The sequence below is a fragment of the Octopus sinensis genome, linkage group LG1, assembly GCF_006345805.1.
Source record: "Octopus sinensis linkage group LG1, ASM634580v1, whole genome shotgun sequence".
Taxonomy (NCBI): domain Eukaryota; kingdom Metazoa; phylum Mollusca; class Cephalopoda; order Octopoda; family Octopodidae; genus Octopus; species Octopus sinensis.
The window spans coordinates 199886572-199913411 of record NC_042997.1 but is presented as its reverse complement, the minus strand read 5'-3'; positions in this window follow the sequence as shown (position 1 = coordinate 199913411).

Genomic DNA, 26840 nt, shown 5'->3' with positions numbered 1-26840 from the left:
TACTCTTGAGCTGTAAATGCAACTATTTAATTTTCTACTCAGCTCAGATGGAGGGTAAAGTTAGATGTTAGGACCCGGGTTTGAGTGGGTTAAATTTATGCATTAACAAATTAAAATTTTTGTTAAATCTTTCTTAAATGAATCTAGGAAGAAAGGATGTAAGCTATAATTTTTTTCTCTTACTGAAAGATTGAGATTTGTTGTAGTGTTAGTACTGTTAATATCTTGTTTAGTTTGTAAGTAAATGTTTAGCAGAAAGAATTGAGCCCTGAGGAGATTTCCTGAATATTCAGTGTTTGAAAAGAAAACTCAGCAGGAAGCAAGTTATGTATAACAAGAATTACTACTACGGCACTCCATTGGTTATAATGACGAGGGTTCCAGTTGATCTGATCAAAGGAACAGTGTGCTCATAAAATTAACATGCAAGTGGCTGAGCATTCCACAGACACGTGTAACCTTAACATAGTTCTCGGGGACATTCAGCATGACAGAGTGTGACAAGGCTGACCCTTTGAAAAACGGGTACAACAGAAACAGGAAGAAAGAGTGAGAGAAAGTTGTGGTGAAAGAGTATAAGCGGGATTTACTATCACCTGCTGCTAGAGCCTTGTGGAGCTTTAGGTGTTTTTTGCTCAATAAACACAATGCCTGGTCTGGGAATCAAAACCGCGATCCTACGACCATGAGTCCACTGCCCTAACAATTGGGCCATTGCACCTCCACTATGACAAGAATAATAACAGTGTATTTATTGCTTAATAATACTGTGAGGAGCAGGAACTGATTTAGTAGAAGAATCAGATGAAAAATGCAACCCAAAATGAACTTATTGATGATGGAAATGTGCTTTGCTTTTTCTAAGGTGTTTTCAGACTTGTCTGTAGGAATGAGCTGGCATCGGTTTTTACATACTTGTAGAAACAGTTTGGTTTGTGATTTTGGAATTGCTTGTTCTTTAATGCAATCCAGTGTCATTGGAATTGGACAATGAGTTTAGTTACAAGAATGAGGCTAGGAAGGTTGTGTTAATCTTGAAATCCTGAACAAAAAAAAAAATCATTTTGTTTTCTCTCAGTGGCTGTGACTGAGATGCAGTTAACAATGCTGTGCCAGGAATAGGTCTTCAGTAGGTCTTCAATTTCATGTTGTGTATATCAACCAATAACATCAATAGAGTTGGCAATCATCTGCATCCTCAATTAAGTTTAGAAGTTTCCAGAATGTAACACCTGGATTGGTCTGTTGTTCAGTAGTGTAACTAGCATTTCATTTGTTATGATGACAGTGTTCTATTTGATCTGCTTGTGAAATTAATGTGCAAATGGCTGAGCACTCCACAGACACAAGGTATTCTTAAAGTAGTTCCCATAGATATTCAACCTGACACAGAATGTGATATGGCTGGCCCTTTCAGTTACAGGTACAACTTATTTTTGCCAGCTGAGTGAACTGAAGCAACATACCAAGGACACAACATACCACTGGGAATCAAACTCACAATCTTACCATCATGAGCTGAATACCGTAACCACTAAGCCATGTCCCTCCACTCAACAGTATAGTAGTGGCTATCAAAGCATAACTTGTGTCAAATAGCAATAGTAGACTGCGTCCGTAAATTTCTGATTTCCAGATCCCCGGTCAAACCGTCCAACCCATGCTAGCATGGAGAACAGACGTTAAACGATGATGATGATGATGATCTTGTGCTCATACCATGAGATGCTTTGAAACATCATGAGAAACCTGGAGGTATGTACTGAAGATTCCTCAAGGTAAGCCTTCAAATTCCAAGCTTTAACTCCATAGAGTAGAATACTCTATTTATGGCCTGAAGAAAGCCACTCTCATTGGCTTTGAAATATTTGATTGCCAGAGGTTTTAAAGCTTGTTACAGGTACTCTAGACCAGTTCCTTGTGTGCCAGGAAGTCTTTCTGTTAGCTATATACAATCCAAGGTACTCAAAGTCACTGACTTCCTTTAATTGTGTAGCATTGTTGGAACAAATTGGCAAATGTCTTTTCTCTCCATTAATGGTCATGTATTCAAACTTCCTTGCATTGAGAAACAGACTGGTTTTGGCTGCAGTATTCCTAAGTGAAGTTAAGTCTTGCATATCACAAGCAAACAAGTGACCATTGATGTAGAATAGTTTATGAATTGAGGAATACCTGAACTGGTAAAGCTGAAACTAAGATGACTTTATACACAATGCAAAAAGTGAAGAGCTACTTGTAATGGGAGTTAGGTTTGAGTTGATGTAAAGTTTAATCAAGGTTATTTCAGCTGTAACTGAATCAACTGTTTTGTTAATACTTCAGATTATAATTTGGCTTTCACACAGTTTCTAAGGTAGACCAGTAATAAGCAGCAGAACAGAGAAAATTTATGAAGCACTTGGTAAAGACAGAAATTCTATGTGGTATGGAAAGTTATTGCTTATGTCATTTCTATTACCATGTTGTTATATCTAGCACATGGGTAATAATCTTGCAATTTTTTTTGCGCCTCTTATATATTCCACAACTTAAAACAAATGTTGCACAAGACGCCTTCTTTTCCATGATGTTCCTGGACATTATTCTATATAAATCCACTGATTAAACCACATTTCCCTTTTCAGCTACATGGAAATTTAGAGCTTATATAAATTGGCATTACTATAGTCATAAATCTTTTCTTGAAAATGCTACTGTCACAAAGCAGTTAATTCCCTCTCTGAAAGCAATTTGTGTAAGATACTTAAATGAACAAGAAATGCCTTTTCACATTCTTTTCTTTACACAACTAAGTAATTTTATTCCTTTCCCATGGTGTTGTTTTACAAGTGCAGTTTAGTGGGTTTAACTACAAATCTTCTAGATCTGTTTGTAAGTGTACTCTGGATTAAATGTTTCTGGTTTTGGGTATGGCTGAAGGGTGTATGGAGGTTTTATGAATAATGCTTTAAGGCTTGTCTATAAGAATAAGCTGTTTCTGCAAATAATCCCACGTGGCATGTTATGTTGAGTCCTTAATGATCACCAATAAGGTTTCTGTTGAGTCAGATCCACTAGTGATTGTCTCTCCTATTTTACCCACCAATGGGCTCTTGTTTTGAAGAAATTTAATAAAATCAGTGTTGTCACTGTCAACCTCAGATAAGTTTTCAACTCATTAGTATGCAAATTGTTTATTAAAGTTATTTATTCATGAGATTCTCTCACCTTTTAGATCAGTAGTTTCCTATCAGATAGCTCTATTGCTGTCTCTATTGATGGACCTCTTTCTGTCCCCCATTCAGTCGATTCCAGCATGTTCCAAGGTTGTTATCCTGTCCAGCAATACCAATTCTCACACAGTTGATGGCACTACACTTCAGTCTTCAGTTAACATTCCTCAAACAGCCGCTTGCAACTTGTACACCACATCCCAAACTCAAGCTTACTATGTGAACAGAGACCTTGAAATCACTCTTCAAAGGGCATATGTGCCAGTCTTATCTCTTTCTAAAGTTAGGAAATACAAATACTACTCATTTCAAGGCAACATCATTCCACCCAACCCCATTTAATAATGAGGAGCATACAACTAGAGCCTTTACAAGTGTTCTAAATATTGGTTCTCATAGTCAATGAGAAAGTACATCTTTAACATAACTAGGACTGCATCCCAACAATTGGCCCTTTTCTTCCTTACTTTTCTCTCTATTTATTATCAAACACACTTCAGAACTTGGTTTTCATTATTTTTCCCCTCTCACTCATTACTCCATCTCTAAACGTATCGCATTCTCCCCATGCACTCTTGCAATTCCTCCTTCCTCTCTACTCCCTACTTTTCTGTATTCACTCCCCTCTATTCAATTTGTACCTTCAGGGTCCACCCAGACACTTCACCACCACTATCTTCTTCTTTTCCAGCTTCACTCTAGTTTCTCCCACCCAATCTTGTAGAATGTGAATAACCTTGTAGCTCTTCTGTTTTGTTTTGGTCTTTCATACTTTAACCTCTCATCTCGTAGTATAAAGCCACCTTCCTTTAATGTAGCTCTGTTCAGTTGAAGGGGGATCTTAGTCTTGCAAGATGCATGGTGACCTCACTAGTTCTGGTGCCACATGCAATAAAAATGCTAACTCTGTAAAATGGCTGGCATTATGATGAGTATCCAGCTGTTGAAACCATGCCAGAGCATCATGCAGTCTTCATGCCCATTGCATCCTGTTTAACCATCCAATTCATTGAAGTTTGTGTGTGTGTGTGTATATATATATATATATATATATATATATATATCTATGTGTGTGTGTGTGTGTGTGTGGTCTACATCATTGGCTACTTCAATAGCCTCTCATCCAGTACCTTTTTAGCTTTTACTCTCCAAGCATTCCCCACTCCATCACACTCTTACCTCTTGTCTCATGCATTCATGTTCCTTACTGTTCATCTCTCTATTAATCCTTCCTCTTAATATTTTCAATGTACTATGCTGCTGGTATGACCAAGAATAGCAGTAGATAGCCTCTATTCTCTATGCAGTGCCTCTAGTAAACTAAGGATGCCACTACACCTATCTGACATTCTCACCTACACTTCACTTCCTCTTCCTATATGTTTCACAATTGCTGTCTCATTTCCTTTCTCTATCTACACACCTGTATGGGATCCAAGTTTATTCAGTTGTGTGTGTGTGCACTTGATACACAAGAATAGTTAACTCATTTTTGATAGTGGGGTACTTTCTGGAATTCTCTGCATTTCATATGACGTAGTACACACATTCTAATTTTATTGAAAAATAGAAAGTTTTTACGAGAACCAATTCACATATGAATATCATGTTACTTCCTGTTGCTTTAGAACATTATCTGCTTCATCTCCCATTCAGTATTTAACATGTTGATTAGGTTTACTTCAGTGGCTGTATGGAGATTACTGGCTTGATGAAGAAAGTCAAACTTCCCTATACCATTTTCTTTTGGCATTTTGTGAAATTAAACAGCTCCAGTGACTGAATGCTAACACATCATTTGACACTGACACAGCTGTTGCACTTGCATTTTGACCAAGACTGGATTGTTGTCCTTGTGACAGCTCCAATCATCAAAACCGGATCTCGCTGGCTAGCAGTTTTTAACAGCTGATGCCAACCAATTTTCTTCTGAATATAATAAAACTAGTCTCACTGTTGTCATATGAAGTTACCCTGACACTGTCATGTTCTTCTATCTAGCAGCATTTGTGTAATAACTTCTAAAGTGTATTTCTTTTGTGTCTTTTATATATTCCACAACTCAGAAGAAACATTTCATAAGATGGCTTCTTTTCCTTAATGTCCCTTGACATGCTTTCTCTCTCTCTTCTCTCTCCCACTATTCACATACACACACACCAATTACACTACATTTATTTCTATGGCTATGTTCGAGGTGATCAATAATTGGGAAAATCAAAGTGATCAACTTTCCTGAAGATAACACATTGCTTTGATATTCTAAAAGAAATACCTTTGGAAAGGAATACGGTTAATAGTTCAGTGAAAACTGGAACACATTCAAAAGCACAGTGCAGTAATAACTTAAAACACACCAAATAAAATTGTGTCTGCTAAAAAGATTAGCCATATCTAAAGTACTATAGGTAGTAAGCAGGAAAAGATGACAGGGCAACTTAAACAATTATATTGTACAAAGTCTTGTGGAAACAAAGTTTAGTGTATCTAAAATTCTTAGAGTTCTATTCGACATCTTATAAATTATGTTCCTGTTTAAGAAGTTATAATTTTGGTAAAATCTGAAATTTCAGTTGGATTTTTTTCTCTCTCTCTCTCTCTCTCTCTCTCATCATTAATACAAAGTCAGTATAGTTCATCTTCAAAAGAAATCAATATATAAAATATTTCTCTTGTAAATAAAACCAATAAATTATATTTCCAAAATAATTGACTAAAGAATTTAAACAGAAAATTAATCAATTAGGAGCTGAAGGCAAATGATACCACATTAAAGTAATTGGATTATATCTCAAATGAAGTGCCTGGATTGTCCACTGTGCATTTTTGGTATTTTCTTTGAAGTATCGTATTTCTATAGAATCCTAAGAAGTAATGAATATGAGAGGGAAATTGAAAATCAATTACTGATTATGAAAATCTCATATATGGACTTCCTTATTAGTGCCATGGTCTTCAATTATAGCCTCATAATTAATATGCTGAATATTTCTGCCTTAAGCTAACTAAATCTAAGAAGATTTTATAATGGAGAATGTTTTCTTTGGAATTTACTGTTTTATTTCCTTGGTGTTAAATATATCTACTTTCAGAAGTATTTCAGATAACAATAAACAATAGGAACTAATCTACCTTTTAGTTCCAATAACTCTGTTATTCACTGAAACAAACTACCTTTCTGAATTTGATTTAAAGCCTATATCTAGAACATTAACAATATCCTCATAGCTATTCAAATTTCATATATGGCTAAATTTTGCTCCAGTTGAAATAAGTGAAGTTTGTTTTTCTTGTAGATGATGCATATAAATTCTTCAAGCCTTGAAGAATTTTAGCCAAATGAATTGACCCCAGTGCTTATTTTTTAAGCCTGGTACTTATTTTGTCAGTTTTTTTTTTTACTGAACTGCTAAGTTAGAAGACATAAACACCAACACCAATTGTCAAGCAGTGTTGGGGGACAATCAAGCATGCACACACATACACATGACAAGCCTTTTTCAGTTTCTGTCTGCCAAATCTTCACACAAGGCTTTGGTTGGTCCAAGGCTATAGAAGTCACTTGTTCAAGGTGCCATGCAGTGGGACTGAACTTGGAATAATGTGACTGGAAACTAAAACTTCTTACCACAGAGCCATACCAGGCATGGCATGGCTGTATCCTTAAGAACTTCGCTGTATCTTCTTGACAATGCTTGGGTAGTATTGACAGTTATGTCCAGTATAGAAAACAAGTGTCATTTTGACATGTGTAGAACAGTAGAATATATGACCATATTTGATAGTAAATAATCTTTTTTGCCAGGAAGGGTGTTTAGCTGTAGAATACTTCAAGAAGTCTCATCTAAACCATGCCATTATGGAAAAAAATGGGTGTAAAAAAGTAAAAATGATGAGTAGAAGGAAAGAGGTTAAGATATGTGTTAATGATTTTAACATGTGTGAGTAGAAAGAGAGAGAGGAGAGGATTGAGGGAGATATATTCTTTTCTACTCTAGGCACAAGGCCCAAAAGTTTTGGGGAGGGGGCCAGTTGATTAGATTGACCCCTGTACACAACTGGTACTTAATTTATTGACCCCGAAAGGATGACAGGCAAAGTTGGCCTTGGTGGAATTTTGAACTCAGAACAAAAAGACAGACAAAATACCGCTAAGTATTTCGCCCAGCATGCTAATGTATCTGCCAGCTCACCGCCTTGGTTTTTCTATATTCTTTTCTACTCTAGGCACAAGGCCCAAAATTTTTGGGGAGTGGGCCAGTTGATTAGATCGACCCCAGTATGCAACTAGTATTTAATTTATCAACCCCAAAGGTTGAAAGGCAAAGTCAACCTTGGCAGAATTTTGAACTCAGAACATGGAGACAAACAAAATGCCACTGAACATTTTGCCTGGCATGCTAACATTTCTGCCAGCTTGCCACCTTATTGAGGGAGGTATATTGAATACCATCATCATATTACATTTTCAAGTTGTAGGGCTCATAGGGTTATTTACCTGGTTTCCATGGTAACTGATCACAGCACTGCTCCTGAATGGGATGTCAGTCTATTGCAAAGTTACTCATTTACAGCCAAGTGAACTGTAGCTGTATGAAATAAAGTGTTTTGCTCAAGAGCACAACAAGGTGCCCAGCCTTGGTATCGAAACCAAGAACTTGTGATCATGACTGCAACACTCTAACCACTAGACCATGTGTCTTCACCTATATTAATATTCATTGTTGGTTGCTTGTTCATGTTAGAATCGAGAACTACCTTATATGGAATTAAATAACAGCATTGTTATCGATAACGTTTTAATGTGAAAATGTGAGAAATTTGTTTTAATTTTAATGATATTGTAATATTGAAGCTTAGTATTAATTTCATTGTTTTGTATAAGCACCAGGAAATATATGGAAAAAAAGTAATTATACAACATCACCTGATATCGCTCACTGTTTGCTGTGTGGAGACCATCATGTCAAAAAGTAAACTTGATGTTTCCTCTGCATGTCATAAAAGGTGGCAAAAAGAGGTTGAGGCAGGATTTACACTCTGATCTCATAAAGCCCTCAGCGACAGTGCATACCCAAACAGACTCATGGGTCAGAGGGTTGTTGCCTGATTGGTGTAAAGGTGTCATCTGCCAGGAGTAGGGAACTACCAACAAATGGTGGCTGCAGCAACACACTGTTACAGTGCATGCCCCCTTACTTACTACTATGACTACTACTCATAGTGGTAAGAGTATATTTCCATCATATACTTGTTGGCATTCAAGCAGTGGAATAAGTGATTCTGAGATTGATTGAAGAGCATGAATTATATTCATCTCTGAAAGAACTGAGAAATAAGAGATGTTGAAGCTACTATTGCAGAGAGATTTAAGGCAAGAAATTGAAATTTTTGATGATGATATATAAGGATTTCAAATATAAGATTCAGGTAGGCTATGAGCACAGCTATAGGTGTGGATTGTTTCCTTTACAATCATGAGATTCCAGTTTCCTTTCATTGTCCAAAACTTTGACAAGTTTCTTCTATATCTTCTGGTCAATTGAAGTCTTTTCAATACAACTGAGTATTCAAAAACTGCATGGAAGTCTGTTAGAATGTCTTGAGTTATAAACTTAATCCATGGTGCAAGCTTAGCACCACTTTTTGGTCTTAAGGTGCTTTTAGTGGAGTTCACTATATTGTAAGCAATCCAATAGTCCTGAGTATAACCTCAGTCATGATTCTGTCCCTTTTCAAAAATCTCTTTTAGACCTCCTATATGTCATAGGTACTGCTATAAATATATTGATGGTAAAAATTTGTAACTCTCAAATTTTGATTATTAAAACTATACAGGAACATGATTATTAATACTGTATACATATTTTGTTCTTGTTAAAATATTGAAGTTTAGAAATAATGAATAAAATACATCATTAGTGTAAAAATAAACTAACTTGAGATATCTGGAGTATTCACATAAAAGATATTCATGTTTTCAAGGTTGTTTCTAGTCTGTATTGTGCTTTGTCGTTACATGTTGGCATGAACAGCATGTGTTTAAATTTTGATATTAAGTTCAGCATTAAACATTTTCAATAAGTGCAATTGTTATCTATTTTTAAATCATCTTGCTTCAGAAATCTGAAATATTTAGATTTAATGTAACCAGTATATCTTTATTGTGATCCTATTTCATTTGTAATATACCTTTCACAACCAGTTACTTAAGTTAGTTTAGCCCACTATTCAAAACAACCTTGTATCACTATTTGTACTGTTTCACATTCTTATCTCTGTGTAACTACGCCTTCAAAATATTCTCTTATGTGATACAGAGATGAAAGATCCAAGATTTGATATTGATTATATTTGAATAAAGTCAAGTCTCTTTTACTAATTCCAATTCACTTTATCTATAGATTATCTATGAAGGGATTTGCTTTTGCAATATTGTTAGATCTAAGTTGGATAAATCAAAAGAAATATTATCAAACCATATTATCTATCATATTTATTTTATATTGATAATCTATCGTAAATAATTCATATTGTAAATGTCTAGTGAACATTAAATCTTTTATCAAAGAATTTAGTTAGATTACTGCTTTGAATGAATCCTAAGTTCCTTTCTAAATGTATTCAAAATCATAATCTGATACTCTCATTGATAGAGTACTAGAAACCTGATAGAATTCAGATTGTATCTCATCACTAACATTGTGTTGCATCGATGGCAAAGATACTAACTTATCATTGATTGGAACTACCTAATATTAAATAAGTAGGACGAATGGTATAATTTAAAACTGTGAGCAGTGTAGAACAATGGTGTATGTTTAAATATTTATAGTTAGCCATATTTTAGTAGTGTACCCTCTTGTTTTCAAAATTTACTTGCAATGAACTGAGAAGTGTGAAGAAGCACTGTACACTATTAATCTGTTATTTAGTATAAACATCACATTGAGTGCATTTTATTTTTATTTTGATTATAAAGCCTCTACATAACCACTCAATATACAAAATCTCCTTCTGATCACTTAATGAAAGAGCATATTAGATATTTTAGTGTTGCATACTCTCTACAAAGAGAGTCCCGACTAGAATGCCTGGATCATGGGTCTGCTGGATCAGAATTCACCTGGGATTCAACAATAATGATTATACCTGTTAATGATAAAGCAAGAGACAATGTATACTGTCATTGGACTACATCCATGCTGGGGCACCACATTCAAGTTTGGCTGAACAAATTAACCCTAGTTATTTTTAAAGTCTGACAGTTATTCTATTAATTTCTTTTGCCTAGTCACTAAGCTACAGGTATGTTAACAAACCAGCACTCATTTTTAAGCAGTTGCAGGGCAAACACAGACATATACTCATACACATAAAATGATTCCACACAGTTTCTGAGTACCAAATTCACTCACAAGGCATTTGTTGGCCATAAGCTATAATGGTTCTATGCAGTGGGACTGAACCCGAAATCACATGGTTACAAAGTGAGCCTCTTAACCTCACAGCAATACCTGCTCCTATATAACTTTAATTTTAAAAATAGATATGTTATGCTCTTCTTTATATTTCCAGTTACATTTTATTGCCATACATGAGTGTGACTGTTTTTCATACACTTTTCTTTTTCACTGAGGTTTTGCTTTAAATTCACAAACATATTTTTTATTAAACTAAAGCAAACATTGACAAGGTCCAATGTTATCATCAGCAATGTTAGTGTCAGTGTTATCATCATAATATGGCTTCATTGATATTACTATATTTGTCATAAAAATGATGAAGCGAATGCTCATTTAAAGTCAGCTAAATTTTCCAGAACGAATATTTCAAATGCTGAGCAAAATCTTATGAATATTTATGAAACTGGACAACAGAAATTTCTTAAAAGCAAAATAGATTTCATTTTGCATGCAGCAACATCAGTAACCAATCCTTTCAGTTATCACATATTTCCTATGAAATTAGTGGCAGGAAAAGTACAAATAACCTAAAGCTACAACTTTGCAGGAGTAATTTAACAAATGAAAGGAATATTTCCAAATTTTTCTCAGTAATCCTCTAGCATCTCAAAACTGTAGAAACTTCTGTTAAGCATGCTCTTGATATCAAATTTGGTTTTACCTTAGATATATTGAAAAGGATCAAGAACAGAAAGATGACTGGACATATAATATACCACCAGTATTCTGAAGGAAAAAGGCATTCCATGATGTCTTTCTTCAATTTTGTTATACAGGTGTGCAATAAAAATCCACTTTTGAAGTGGATTGAAGGTTAGTTCATGGCTTGCAGGACAGCCTGCTGCGCTTGAGGATCTATTCTGTCAAGTTCATCAACATCAAAATAAAAATCGTATGGATATTGTAGTTGTGATACCCGTGCCGATGGCACGTAGGGTCTCACAGAGGAAATGATGAAGACCGGGACCTGAGATATGCTGTGACCGTGAAGATCCGACAAATGTAGTGGGTTCATGGCTCGCAGGACGGCCTGCTGTGCCAACCTTGGATCGTAGAGTGACCTGCTGTTCTTGAGGAGACTATTGAATCAAGTACGTCAACACCAACATCAAAATGAAAATCAAATGGAAATTGTAGTTAAGATACCCATGCCAGTGACACGTTAAAAGCACCGCCTGACTGGCATCCAGGTCGGTGACATGTAAAAGCACCAACCGATCGTGGCCATTTGCCAGCCTCCTCTGGCCCTTGTGCTGATGGCATGTAAAAAACACCCACTACACTCATGGAGTGGTTGGCATTAGGAAGGGCATCCAGCTGTAGAAACACTGCCAGATCAGACTGGAGCCTAGTGCAGCCTCCTGGCTTCCCAGAGCCCGGTCGAACCGTCCAACCCACACTAGCATGGAAAACGGACTTAAAATGATGATGATGATGATGTATCCTCCCATTTAGGTAGGGCTACAATCAAACAAACACTTTAAAAATCTATAGATTCCTTTCTATGTTTAGGCAGTAACATCACAGCTACAGAAAAGTTTGTAAAAATTTTTCAAGAATGCATCGGTTATTCTTGATGGGTTAAGTTTCATCTGGAAGTTATCACTATTGGATGGTCTTAAGAGAAGCTTCATTTTGGTACCACTGTGTAATCATTGCTGTTGTACAGGTCCACTGCTTGGTCACTTGCCAAACACTTGGAGCCAAAGCTTGATGGTACTTACACTTGCAGGTTACAGGCCACTCTTCTGGGGGGGGGACGTCTGACCAAAGACTGTATTGCATTTTGATTCCTCTGATATCATAAGAGAGTTGCATGCATTATGCAGAACATTGGTGAAGAGCCTAGCAAGAACTGCTTGGTGATACTCTAACATTGATATACGTAGGTCATGTATTTAGTAAAATAACCTTCATTGGTCAGTTCTGTACAATCACAGGGTGTTACATCGCTGATCTTCTGCATGCTATGCAGAATCATGTTAGCTGATGTAATTGGCTACGGCAAACCTGTACAAGTTCAACCTGATGGTTATAGAAATTGCTTGCTGTATTTTGTTATTAATTTTGTAGCTAATTACAATATTAGTTATTAGTGTTGATATAACATCATTTCTCTTTTACTAATTTATGTAACCTCAATGTAATGTCATTCAAATAATGATTTTACCCAAGGCACAAAGACAGAAATTTGCTTGTAGGAAACATATTGACCTCTACACTAGACTGATAGTTTATTTTATTGACCTTGGAAGAATGAAAGCTACAAATGGCATCGATTGGACATGAATTATAACCAAAAGGCATTTTATTTAATATTCTAAATGGTTATGTGAAATTCACTGCCCTAGCACATATAGTTAGCTAATGATTCTGCTTCTTTTTGAAATTTCTTATATAATTTTCTTCAAGAATTTCTTCACTTTTAATTTACATATAATAACTGATTTATGTTGTAACTCTAAAACTTGTGTCTCATCATTTACATATTTTAACATTTTTTTTCCATATATTCTTTGGAATATTCTATTTTTATATATTAATTTAACTTCTAAATTATTTTAGATTCTATAGAAATGGCATACAAAGTTCAGTAATAGCTTTTCTCAAATATACATAAATACATACATAAAATCAAAGTTGAATACTATTGTAACATTAAACTTAAGATGTATATCATTAGTGACTATATATTTGGAATGGTATTAGAAAATGTACAGAATAGGAAAACTTTAAAATAAAGACTTTTTTAAAACTAGTTTAGGAAAAGCAATGTCTATGTCTGTCTTCTGTCAAACTGTTGAGATTGTTGCCGATGATGTTCAGTTGAAATATCTGTAGGAAAACGTTTGTAGAGGAAACAGAAGCAGGGAATGAATTTCAGAGGGTTGTAATTCTGGGACAATAATGGGAAGGAAATGTTTAGTTTGATGACAGCAGAGTGAAACTGTACAAGACTGATGAGGTACTTCAGTAATCTTGGAAAGAAGCAAGTGTGCAGCTAAGTAGTTTAGTAGAGCAGAAGGTATAAAGAGGAATGAACACATCTATGAAACAGTGGTTCAGTCAAATTACCTTATTTTAAGCAGTCTGAATTTCTGTATCAAGCAGCTAAGTTTGTCAAGGTGACTGAAGATACACAAGGAGTAGCAAGTAATCGATCTGATGACATGTGTGTGTGTGTGTGTGTGTGTGAATGACCTATGCATTTATTCAATATCTGGTGATGAATGCCTCATGTGCTTTGAGACTGACAAGAGCATATCATCTGGTGAAACTTGTAACAATGTGTCTCACCAGAAGTTACCACATCAAAGAACAAGTATGACAACTGGAATTCTCTTCAAACACTAAATATATAAAAAGTAATTTGTTTGCTGTGCTGTGATAATACTAATATCGATGCTAGTTGAAATCTGAGTCATTGGCATAAAAGTCTTCAAATAACTGTTTATGATTAAAAGAGCTATATCAACCACTTCCACTTTCTCAATCAATCAACTCCATAATCCATGGAAGTTATAAGTACTAAGATAGCTACAAGGTAAATTTCTCCTTCCGTCTTCTTCTACCTCCTTGTTTATTCTTTACTCAACCCTGATATTCCTAATTCTGTTTTACTGGGAGTTGGTCTATGCATGACTCGCTCAGTTTAGGAGTCATGGTGTTGTGTTACATGACTATAACTTTTCATTTTTGTGGTTCAGTCTTTCTAACAACTTTTTTTTTTTGCTTTTATTAGTTCGATACTTGGTTTATAGAATACGATGTAACTGCCTATGGCATTTACCATATTTTAACATGTATAAGGAGCCCTTTTTTGTCAAAAATTAGTTTTAAAAGATATGGGAGCTTCTTATACATGGACAGTACTATAATCCCTTACAAAACCTTTTTTTCCAAATTTTAAGCTCCAAAAACTTGGGAGTTCCTTATACACATTAAAATACGGTAATTTCAAAAGATGTGAGCATTTTCTCACTTAAACTTTCTTACATCCATTATTCATAATCTTAAAATACAGTTGGAAACCAAGAAGACAAGGCATAGTATTTGAAGTGTTGCATGGTGTCACTTCAACAGAATTTATTAATTAATGCTTAGTGTCACTATTACCATCATAGTTAAGTTTTCACTTCTGAATGCTTGCATAAGTCAGATGAAATTTGTTGAGACAACTTTTCCATGGCTGGATGCCTTTCCTATCACCAAACCTTACTTTTCTCCAAGCAAGGTAATATTTCCTATGGTCAGACATGATTTTCTTGAGAGACTGTAAATGATTATCACTTGTATGAAGGTGATGCTTGTTTACAGCCATACCATAATGTTAAGATTATAGGAGCATACGCAAATATATGCGCGTGCACACACACACACACACACACACACAAGGCTTCTTTTCTTTACATCTACAAATCCACCTAAAAATTTTTAGTTGACCCAGGGCTATAGTAGAAGACTCTTGCTTAAGGTACTGCTCACTGGAACTGAACTTAAGACCACATTCTTGGAAAGCATGTTTCTTAACTACTCTGCCATGCCTATCATAGTAAGATATTCAAACAACTTTCATGTAAAGTTTTCAATGAATAACCATACATCATTATACAGGTCAGTTAGAAAGTGTTAGATTATTGAATTTTGCGAAGGAAGTCTTCCCGTATGTCAGCTAATGCATGAATAAGTTGCTGAAAGATTTCAGATCACTAAAATAGATGACAAAGGTAGCACACTCATTTGGATAGGCAACAACTACACTACTTCACAACTTACAGAATACATTGTGAAATCCAGGAACAAAATATTGATGGTGTTCTTCAAGCACAAAAGTGATAGAGAATCAGGCAATGCAGATTTGACACTTGTCAGCTCTGAGGAATTAATGTTAATGACGTTTCTAACATTATTAGTAGCAGTTTGAAAGTATCGTAGCTTCACCTTATGATGCATAATATAGCTTCGGCATTTCTCTAACCAAGTGACTGAACACCATTTCTTGAAAAGTTTCATTTTATAAAATTAGTAAAGATGCAGTTAATGCGTAGGCTTTGATTTCAGCTTGAGAATGAAACTACTAAAACCTGCTAGACATAACCTTTAAATCAACAAAACATGGAATCTCTCTCTCTCACGCACCTTTGTAGATTTGTTGTTGCTCTCATCCCAGAATTTGACTGTACCTAGTTGTTTAATTTTGCATACAGAAACCTGTTTCTCAGCTGGAAACCATTTCTTTAGTGAAAAGCTTTTAAGAATAATCTCATCATGATCCTTTCAGCATCCACTTTTCCGTGCTTGCATGGATCGGATGATATTTATTGAGGCAGATTCTCTGTGACTGCATTCCCTTCCTGTTGCCAGCCCCACTTCTGCTTCCACATAAAATAATATTTCCTCCTGGTCAGACAGGTTTATGCAGCATATTGGAAATGACTGACATTTGCAACAATCAAGCAATGTCAAGATAAGACAGAAACATATAAACACTCACACACACGCATGCAATTGTGTGCATGACAGGCTTCCAACAATTTCTACTCACATGGTTTTGGTTGACTCAGGGTCATACTAAAAGTCACTTGTCCAGGGTACCATATAGTAGAATTGAACCCAAAACGATATGGTTTGAAAGCAAACTTCTTAACACCACAACTGCACCTGTACCTATTAAATCAAAATCTAGTAACTTTATGTCTATGAGCATCGAGTTCTTAACAATTAATGAATAAATTTAGCAAACCCATTAATCTTAGGTCTCTTAATCTCAGTAACATCTATTATTGTCCAACCTTGCCTATGAATCACTCAAGCATTCAAGAAAACCCATTCTGTTTTTTGATTAAAGTGAATAGAATCTTTCTTCAATTATAATAACTGTAAAAGTTCCAAATGCCTCTGATTAATGTAAATGCCATTACAGACACACGTGTTTACGTACATGGCTTCTCAACCATTCTAAGAATTATAGTTCCTGTTGATGGATAGCCAGCAGACAAGTTCCTGTTCACTAGTTTGTCATTTAGGTTATTAGTCTAATTGGTGAATCATCATCATTTTAATGCCCATGCTTCCATGCATCAGATGGCCTTCCTGTCACCAGCCCGCATCTCATTCCAACCAAGGTAATATTTTCCCCACGACTGGAAATGAACAGCACTGCTTGTTTACAACCATCACATGAATCCAGATAAGGAGACCCACCCCCATATGCATGCACACACACACACACACACACACGTGATAGGGCTCTTTCAGTTTTTGTACATCAAATCCACTCTCAAAATTTTGGTTGTCTCAGGTATATAATAGAAGACGTTTGCCCAAAATGCCACCCAGTGGGACTAAACTACGAACCACATGGTTGAGAAGAAAACTTTTTAGCCACTCAACTATTCTTGCTTTAGTCATCAAATAAGCAAAGCCTTTGAGGAAAATTCGATGAGGCGGAACAAGACTAGTTTCGAAACCTGGGAACATGAAATATTTTCATAACTCTGGAAAGCAGTGAGGGTTTGGGTTATTATCATTTTTTTTTAAAGGTGAGGTTCTGTATATTTATAGCTACTGGCTTCTACTTGATTCTCTAGGTCCCATGACTTTATTACCAAATCTCACTTTGATAGGCTATGAAAATAACAGCTTCTTACCAAGAGTTAAATTAACCATTGAATATCTTCAACCACCAGAACTTTACAAACTTTACTCACCAACATTATTACTCTTACTGACTCACTGTCAGTTTGAATCTACACAACTATCATGAATGAAGTATCTCTTTTCTTATAATCTCACTCTTATGCATTTTATTACAAGCAGCTCACAGATATATATAACTTTAATACAAATCCTGAAGATAGCTCAGGTCCTATACTGAATTAGATCATTAAATCATTATAGAAAATTTTCATCTTGGAGTAGTTTATCAGTGTTAAATCAACATAGTTAAGCTCATTTCTTTCCACAATAATCCAGCCAGTATTTGAGTTGATTATTATTGAAAACAAGCAAAACATTTGTCAAATTGTCAACAGCTGCTGACAGCTGTAAGCCATATCTACCATGCTGTGAATTTATACATGGCTTATACTTGCAAGATTTGCAAGAATTCTCATGGATGCTATACAGTTTCACTGATTATGAGATTACACCTTATTAACACTTTGTAAAATGGTAAAACAAATCTGGTTTCAAAGCCTGAGAGTTGAAGGTCCTCTCAAAATTAAAGAAGGCAGTGTGGTTTTTAGTACTTTCTTATTTTATTTTTTGTTTTCCTCACACAACCTCTACCCATGCAGAAACTTATTTATTTACCTAGTTTCTGCTTCTCTCCTCATCATCATCATCACTTAATGTCTGTTTTCCATGCTAGAATGGGTTAGATGGTTTGACAAGAACTGGCATACTGGAGAGCTATACCAGGCTCCTCTTGTTTTGGCTTGGTTTCTACAGCTGGATGCCCTTTCTAATGCAAACCATTTTACAGTGTGTACTGGATGTTTTTTACATGGCACCAGCATGGGTGCTTTTTCTGTGGTACAAGCAGGGTTGCGAAGTTGCTTGCAAGACAAAGACCTCTCAGCTGAGAGAGGGAGTGGAACTGAGGAAAGTGGCTGTGAGCCAGGTGAGGGGTTAGAGCATAACAAAGGGACAGAGATAGCTGTCTTACTATAGAGGGGATACTTGGGTACCCAAGAGAGAGGGAGTTCAGGTAAGATAGCTTTGGAAAGCAAGTCTCACGGTTAACCAGATGAGTGCACTCTTTCTCAGCACATTAATAATATTGCTCGTTTGTGTTGTGTCACTGAGTTGTTTTGGTTGCCTAGTTTGGCTTCTGCAAAATTATATTTTCACTAAGCTATTGCTAATTTGCCACTCAACTGTTCATGACTTATTTTGTTAAGCCTTCTGGCTTCCCAGACCCCAGTTGAACCGTCCAACCCATGCTAGCGTGGAAAACGGACGTTAAACGATGATGAAGATGATGAGTACAAGACTAGCCAATGCTCACCAACAATACTCTCTATATATATATGTATATATATATATGTAAGAAAATAGATAATTAAATTAATAATTATTTATTAATTATAAAATAGGACATCATCTCTGACAGCTATTTCGATTGAAAACTTTTAGAAATTAACTAGTATAATTAAAAACATTTTAAAACTGAATCTCATCGGAGGTGGCTAAAGATATACCATTGGATTTTCATTTTGCATTATGTTGAGTGTACAGCTCCAAACTGTTAACTGATTATAATTATTAATTTAATTATCTCTGTTTTCTTATTTTCTTAAAAGTATATATAAACCCTGGTTTATTCAGTTACCTCACAGTTCAATCTTAATTGTAATATTCAATACTTCTTGTAATAGGGGAGACGCGCCCGCTGATACCCCCAGTGTAGCGCGCGTGCGGCCCTGGACATCTAAGGGCATCACAGACCTGTTATCGCTCCGCCTCGTGCGGTAATAATAGGTAATAACCCAGTATATTGATAGGATTTTATTATCCCTTAATGAGGTTTTTAACCTTTATTTGAACTTTTTTATATATATATATATATATATATATATATATATTATACATATATACTCTTAACTCTTTTACTTGTTTCAGTCATGTGACTGTGGCCATGCTGGAGCACCGCCTTTAGTTGAGCAAATCGACCCCAGGACTTATTCTTTGTAAGCCTAGTACTTATTCTATTGGTATCTTTTGCTGAACTGCTAAGTTACAGGGATGTAAACACACCAGCATTGGTTGTCAAACGATGTTGGGGAGACAAACACAGACACACAAACACACACACACACACACACACACCACACACACACACACACACACACACACACACACACATACATACATATGATGGGCTTCTTTCAGTTTCCGTCTACCAAATCCACTCACAAGGCTTTGGTCAGCCTGAGGCTATAGTAGAAGACACTTGCTCAAGGTGCCATGCAGTGGGACTGAACCTGGAGCCATGTAGTTTGTAAGCAAACTACTTACCACACAGCCACTCCTACACCTCTATATATATATTCATGTTTAACCCTTTCGTTACGATATTTCTGACCAAAATACACCCCTTATGTGTTTCAATTAATTTCTAACGTAATCATAAATTTAGTCTGATTTCATTAAACAACTACAACTTTTTTATTTATCAATATATTAATGTGATTTTTGGAAGATATTTTAATGAAATGTTCTCAACCAATTCTATGCTATAATTTTTGTCACAAAGTGACTCTAATTGCAGGTAGATACAGGTAAATACAGGTAAATTCAACAAAATATAAAATTAAAATTTTTGTTCAAACATCGCTATAGAAAATGGGTTATTAGCTAATATTCAATTGGGTATACAACAAAATTTTACTATAGAATTTGTTATTCTGGGTAACTTTCTGATACCCATAATAATATTTATGGCAAAATAGGCCTTAATGTCATTTAAGGTTGTGGGAAACCACAAACTATCCTTTCTTTTGCTTTGTTTACATTTAGCGTAACGGTTCGTTTCCGCCGTAATTTTCTGATACCCATCATAATATTTATAGGTAACTTTCTGATACCCATAATAATATTTATGGCAAAATAGGCCTTAATTTCATTTAAGGTTGTGGGAAATAACAAACTATCCTTTCTTTCGCTTTGTTTACATTTAGCGTAACGGTTTGTTTCCGCCGTAATGATTTCAAATAGGCTCATTCGAAAAAGTAAAAAGAAATAGTCTAAGGCTTTACTCTCCTGGGAAAGACTGTGGCTTGGTCCAGTTTTTTCAGAAAAATCACTGAAAGAAACAGTTTTTAAATTTTCACTCCATTCAGGTGCCAATTCATTTTCTTTATCGCTGTCGAAGCTCTCGGATTCAGTGCTTTCATTTTCGGAAAATGAAACATCGGATTCATTATCAAATACCACGTGCTTTTTTTTTTCAGTCATAGAGTTAGATTTATGAAGGTCTTCAGTAGAAAAGCCTTCGAATTTGACTCGCTGCTTGATATAATGAAATTCGTATCCATTTTTTGTCAGAATTACAAATTTTGAAAACACAATAGGAACAAATTTCGGAAAAAAATCTCCCAAAATTCACGGAATTAAAATTACACTTCGATTATTGTACAAAACTGTAGATGAACTGTTTACGAAGTATAATCACGTGTTTTCACAAATGTACTAAAGAGATTTACTCTGATATTCTCATTTAAATATGAATAGGTAATTACAGGCGGCTTTGGGCGGCTTAGTCACATTAACCAAAATTTTTTTCTGGCGGCTTTGGGCGGTTTGGTAACGAAAGGGTTAATGCTTGTTATGTCAATGTATTACTTTAAGATTTATTAAAGATTTTCCTTTGCAAATTTAATTCAGTGACTAACAAAAGTGTGTATATTATTTTAATTGTGTGAAAACTGTTCCTGAGACTTATGGCTTAGTGTGCACATTAGTGCATCTTTGGCTAAGCTTGCACTCATGCAATGAGTGTGCATGTCACCTTAATACAGTGTGTGTGCATTTCATTGCTGTTTATGTATCCATGTGCATGAATATGCTACATGCCCATACAATTCTGTGCATATCTTCATTTCAGAAAATCAAATGGAGAATCCTTTATAAATTTTTGCTGTATCATTAATTGATTGTATTTGGAGGAAGCTAATCTGTTTTCTTTGCATTATCATTCATAACCCCAACATTTCTATGCTTGTATACAGATCTTTCATTACGTAGCTCTGTATCCCTATGACAATACAACTAAAAATCTATATCCTGAATACAAAAGCTGTAAATTTGTCATTAGTTCACCTTAGCAGTTTTTCTTTTCCCCAACTTTAGACAAAACATATCTGCTGGGCAGCTGAACTCTACAACAGTGTATGTTTATGTGTGTGTGTGTATTTTATTTGTTTAGACAGTATTGTAAACATGACAAATACTTTTGATGGTGAGATTTCCCTCAAATCAGAAAATTGGTTTATTTATTGTCTCGGCATAGAATTTCAATTGAGACAAAATTCTGCAATACTTGTGTTTTATGAGACCTGGGTTACTTAAAGACATACAAAAAGGCTAAAGCTATATCACCAATAGTGTCTCTGATGGTAAATAAATGTAATATTGAAGTACTCAAACACAGCCATTCTGCCAGTATAGAGTCCCTTATACTTCAGCATCATATAAAATGACATAGCAATATCTGATGGCGAGTTGGCCCAGGGTAAAAGACCTGTGCCCAAACTCAAATTAAGGTATAAGGTCTGATTCAAGAATACATTGAAATGTCAGAATCTTAGAAAATTAGTAGGAAAACCTTGCTCTAGGTGGCTCATCATGGAGGAAAGGAGTGCTTGATAGGAGGAGGAGGAAGGAATATGAATGAATTTACATTGAGTATGAACAATTTAAGAACTGGTCTTAAGGGGCATGATGTGAATTTGCTTGGCTATGATGCTGCATGGCCCAATGTGACAAGATTGGGCATGACTGTTAGTAAGGTAGGTTAGAGAAGCTACACACACACACACAGGGAGGTTGTTAAATATTCATTATATGGCATCTTTATGTGCATGAAATAATAATACATTTGAAGGCTGACACATCATTTGAAGGTTCACCAAAACAAAATTGTAACATTTGCTGCAAGAGCTTCTCGTAGTTGTTACATTTGTATAAAGGTGTGTAACTCCCTAGCAGGAGTGAAAAACTGCATCTGTTCTACTCTTGTTTAAAAGAACAACTTAAAATTGAGTGGCAGCCATCGTAAGCATTTATGTATGTTATGCATGTGTAAATTTGTATTTGCTCTTGTGTACTTACCTGTAAATCACGATAAAGTTATTATGTGTCTAAAGCTGGTAAATGTTTTGAGCTGGAAAATGTTATTGTATAGTTTCATTTTATGGCATGCTAAACAAATTGTATAAAGAAATTATTGTAAAGTAAGTGAAAGAGATTTTACAGAGAAGAATTACAGTAGTGCTTTGTTACTTAAGTAAAATCTTCCATTTCATCATTGTGCCTAAAGTGGATCCATTTCCCTGTATGATAGTGAGATTAGTATGAAGATTTGAAAAGCTAGCTGATAATTCATTCCAACATGGTTCTTACTAAGAAGATTTCTCTTGAAATAATAACATGAATGATTAATGCAGTAATACTTGTATGTGTTTTGTGTGGCTTGGAATTTTCTTTTGGATGATTGTTTGGGTTAGGAAAAATACATTAGTTTGTGAAAAATTAAAATTAGAAATATATCCGCTAGATACCTAGTCTATCTGCTACAACTTTAATAAAAAGTGTGTATACAGAAGTTTCCATGGTTTAACAGGTTTCTTGCTTTATCAATTTCCTCATTATCCTCATTCAGCAATTTGCTTTAGTATCATTTCTATCCCTTTTTATTTCAACTATTTTGGAGGGTAAACATACCTATGTAAGTTTTGACAAACTGATCCTGATTCATGTAAATATGTCTTGTAATTTGAAACACTTTGCATTTCATACCATCACTATATAGAAAAATAGCAAACTTCCTGCTTATAATTCTCTTGACATTTTCTCCCAGCCTCTGAATATTGTTTTTTAATTTCTTTTAGTTCCTCAAGTTCTACAGAACCGCTCAGAGGTTTTCAATCAGGTTCTCTTAGAAATACCCATGTTTTCTATTAATTTCCTTATATATCACCTAGTGTTTGGAAGTGTGCTCAGGCAGAAGGATGTTTTATATTTGTAAATTCATCTTGCTTCTGAATCTGTTATGTCATTAACCTTAAGTTGCTAGTCAATCCATACTGAGGACTGTGTTCTTTGTCTGTCTGTCTGTCTTATTTTCTCCTAAGTGCAAAATCAACATAATACATGGTAGGTGATTCACTAAGTAATTAGTTTGTTCTTTTTAACCACAAAATTAGTTTGTGGTAAATTGTAATATAAACATATATATATATATATATATATATATAGTAAATAATGACATTTGCATCACTGAACTACAGAAATGTTTGATTTTTCTTTATTTCTTTTTGCACAATCATAGATGCTATACACACTAAAATACCTGTCTATTGTTTTTTCTGACGTAACCATTGAAATTGTCATGCCATGATAAAGATATCACTGTCATATTTTCATGATAGTGTGCTTATTCTTTTTCTCTTTTCTTTCATTTCATTTTGCTTATCCACTAAGCATATGCAAAAAAAAAAAAAAAAAGAAAAATATACATTAGTCGTTAGTATTGATTTAGAATAAAAAACAGTGGATGCATTGTGTATTCAAGATACTGGTTTATGTTTAGAAAGAGTAGAAATGTGGCAAATGGATGTACATGATGAGTTACGTTATTTGATGGAGGGTTATTGAGACTGAGGAAGACCAGAGGTCAAATGTGTAAACATTTCTCATACAACATTTGACACAAGATCAGGATGATTGAAGGTATAGTGTGTTGCAGGCTGATCCGACTAATCCACATAACTGAAATTTTGATTAGCAAACAACTTCTTTATCTTCCCATATTTCTTTGCAAATGAAGTTCAGTTCTTCTGTAGTTTCTTTCATTTTGTCAGACAGGAATATTTTTCTCAATGGGCTGTCCATTGTCAACAAAGCTTTGCTTAGTTTTGGTTTTGGTGATGCTGATATTGTAAACCCTTCGTTTGGTATTAGTTGTTCTAGCAAAGATAATCTCATTTTTTTTTTTTGTTGAGGGTATGTAAACAGTTTCAAAGTTTAAGAGTGAGATTTCCTCTCAGAAAATGGTGTTTTATGGGAGACTTAACTGAAAGAGTACGTTAGGAGGCTATGCAAAGGAAATGCTTTGGTAAAGAACATTTCTATTAGGGTGTAAAACTCATTGTTACTGGTATCAACGACAATCCATTATTTTCTTCTAACTTCATTGTTTAATGTCCACGTTTCTCATGCTTGCATTTGTCAAACAGGATTTGTTGAGGCAAATTTCCTCTGGCCAGGTACCTTTCCCAGCAAAGTACTATTTTTCAGAGCTAGACCTATTTCTAGAAGACTGGAAGTGAACAAACTCTGATAATGATGCTCATTAACAACCACCACATAATGTTTAGACAGGGATACACATAAACACACGTGTGCATGATGAGCTTCTTTTGTTTTCTGTATACCAAATCCACACACAAGGCTTTCATTGGCCTAGAGGTAGCATACAAATTTGCCCCAGAGTGTTGCACAGTAGGACTAAACCAAAAACATATGGTTAGGAAGGAAGCTTTTTACTCTATAACCATGCTTATACCTATTTTCATAGTCTTCCTCATGTTTTAATATGCTGTCATTAGCTTTCCTCTAAGATCATGAAATGTAATTTTCAAGCTATCCTACATTGTCTATAACCTTTAACCTTTAATGCACAACCTTTTAGCACATTTATCTGGTATTGCTAAGGGTTTGTCCATCTGGAGCTATAGGCTGTAAATAAAACAGTGAGATATAAAGAAACTACTAATGGTCTGTGTTGGCAAATAGTAAAGCAAAAAATTGGAACAGTGGAATAAACTTTTTACCATGAGAAAGATTCAGGAATGTAAGGAAGCATTTCATTTTTCTGATAGTCCTGCCTGAAACATTAGACTTTTCTGCCTACTCATGACATAAAACTATATTGTACTTTTGACTGTTCCTGTTAGTAATCACTTCAGTTTTAAGTATCAATGTCTCTCCTCAAAATATTCTGCAGTGAAATTCCGAAAAAAATATTTTCAAGTTTTCTTCGATAGATTTTTACAGAACTAAGCATAAAGAAAATACACAGATACTCTGTCCTAATCTCCTTTAAAAGCATAAAAAGTGTAGTTGGTAGAAAGATATTATAAAAAGTTTATAGGTTGAATAACCTTGCAGTGATTCTGTGCTTGGTTTTCTATGAATCTTTTTAACATATTCTAATCTTGATATGGACTTGAAACCTGCAGTTCATGATAGATTGATACAAAAACATAACTCACAAAGAGAAAAAAAAACCCGTGTCAATATCACCAGCCAGCTAACTTGAATAAAGTAAAGAATATCAAAGCACGACTATATTCAGACAAAAATATGATATATGGTAGATTAATATTTTTTTAGAATGCTTACTGGCATATTGTGGTATTTTCATACTTTAGTCTCTAAGTGGAGAAAACATAAATATTTGAAAACTAAAAATGTGTGAGATAAAAGGTTTTTCAATGTTAATAAAGATCATATGAAAGGTTAAGAATTCCATTTTGATGTATCTAGCTTTAAAATTTAACTAGTTTTATAAAATATTGACAAAATCAAGCAAAGAGAGAAAGAATATAAATTCCATGTTAACTTCATCATCATAATTTTGCATCCCCTTTCCTTATTAAATCTTTCACATTGCTTAATAAGCTAGTGGTTACTTACTGAGAATTAATAATTATAAATACTTCAAGAGAATAGTAAATGACCAAATAGAACTTCATGGGTTCTACTTCTTTTTATTTATATTTTCTATTGCCTCATTAATTGAGACAGAAAGTGTCTTTATATTGGAGGATAATGATCGTTATTAACATTAGTATTCAAAGTTTAAGGCAGTGATCTGTCAGAATTGTGAGCATGCCAGGCAAACAGCTTAGCAGAACTTCACCTTGTCTTCATGTTCTGAGTTAAAATTCCACCGAGATCAACTTTGCCTTTCATCCTTTCGGGGTCAATAAAATAAGTACAAGTTGAGTATTAGGGTCAACGTGATTGACTTACACACTTCCCCCAAATTGCTGGCCTTGTGCCAGAATGTAAAATCAGTATTAGTATTCAAGGTTCAGTGAGTTTATAAATGGTAGAACACTAAATACTTTAAGATGTTTAGCTTCATTCTTCTATGCTAAAAAGAGATTGATTTTTGTGGTTCATTTCTTTGCTCTTAGAGTTAGTTCAAGAGTCTATTACTTGTCCCCAACAAAAGCTAACTGAATGCCTTACTAATAAATCAATGTTATTATATTAAGTCATCTTCAACCATGCTAAATGTAATCTGACATGCAAAGATAGAGTGCCAGAGTAAATACACTGAGTGATTCAGTAGCACAGAAACCTGAGTTCAAATTCTGTTTGGGTTGATTTAGCCATTCATTATTTTGAATATTCTACCATTTAA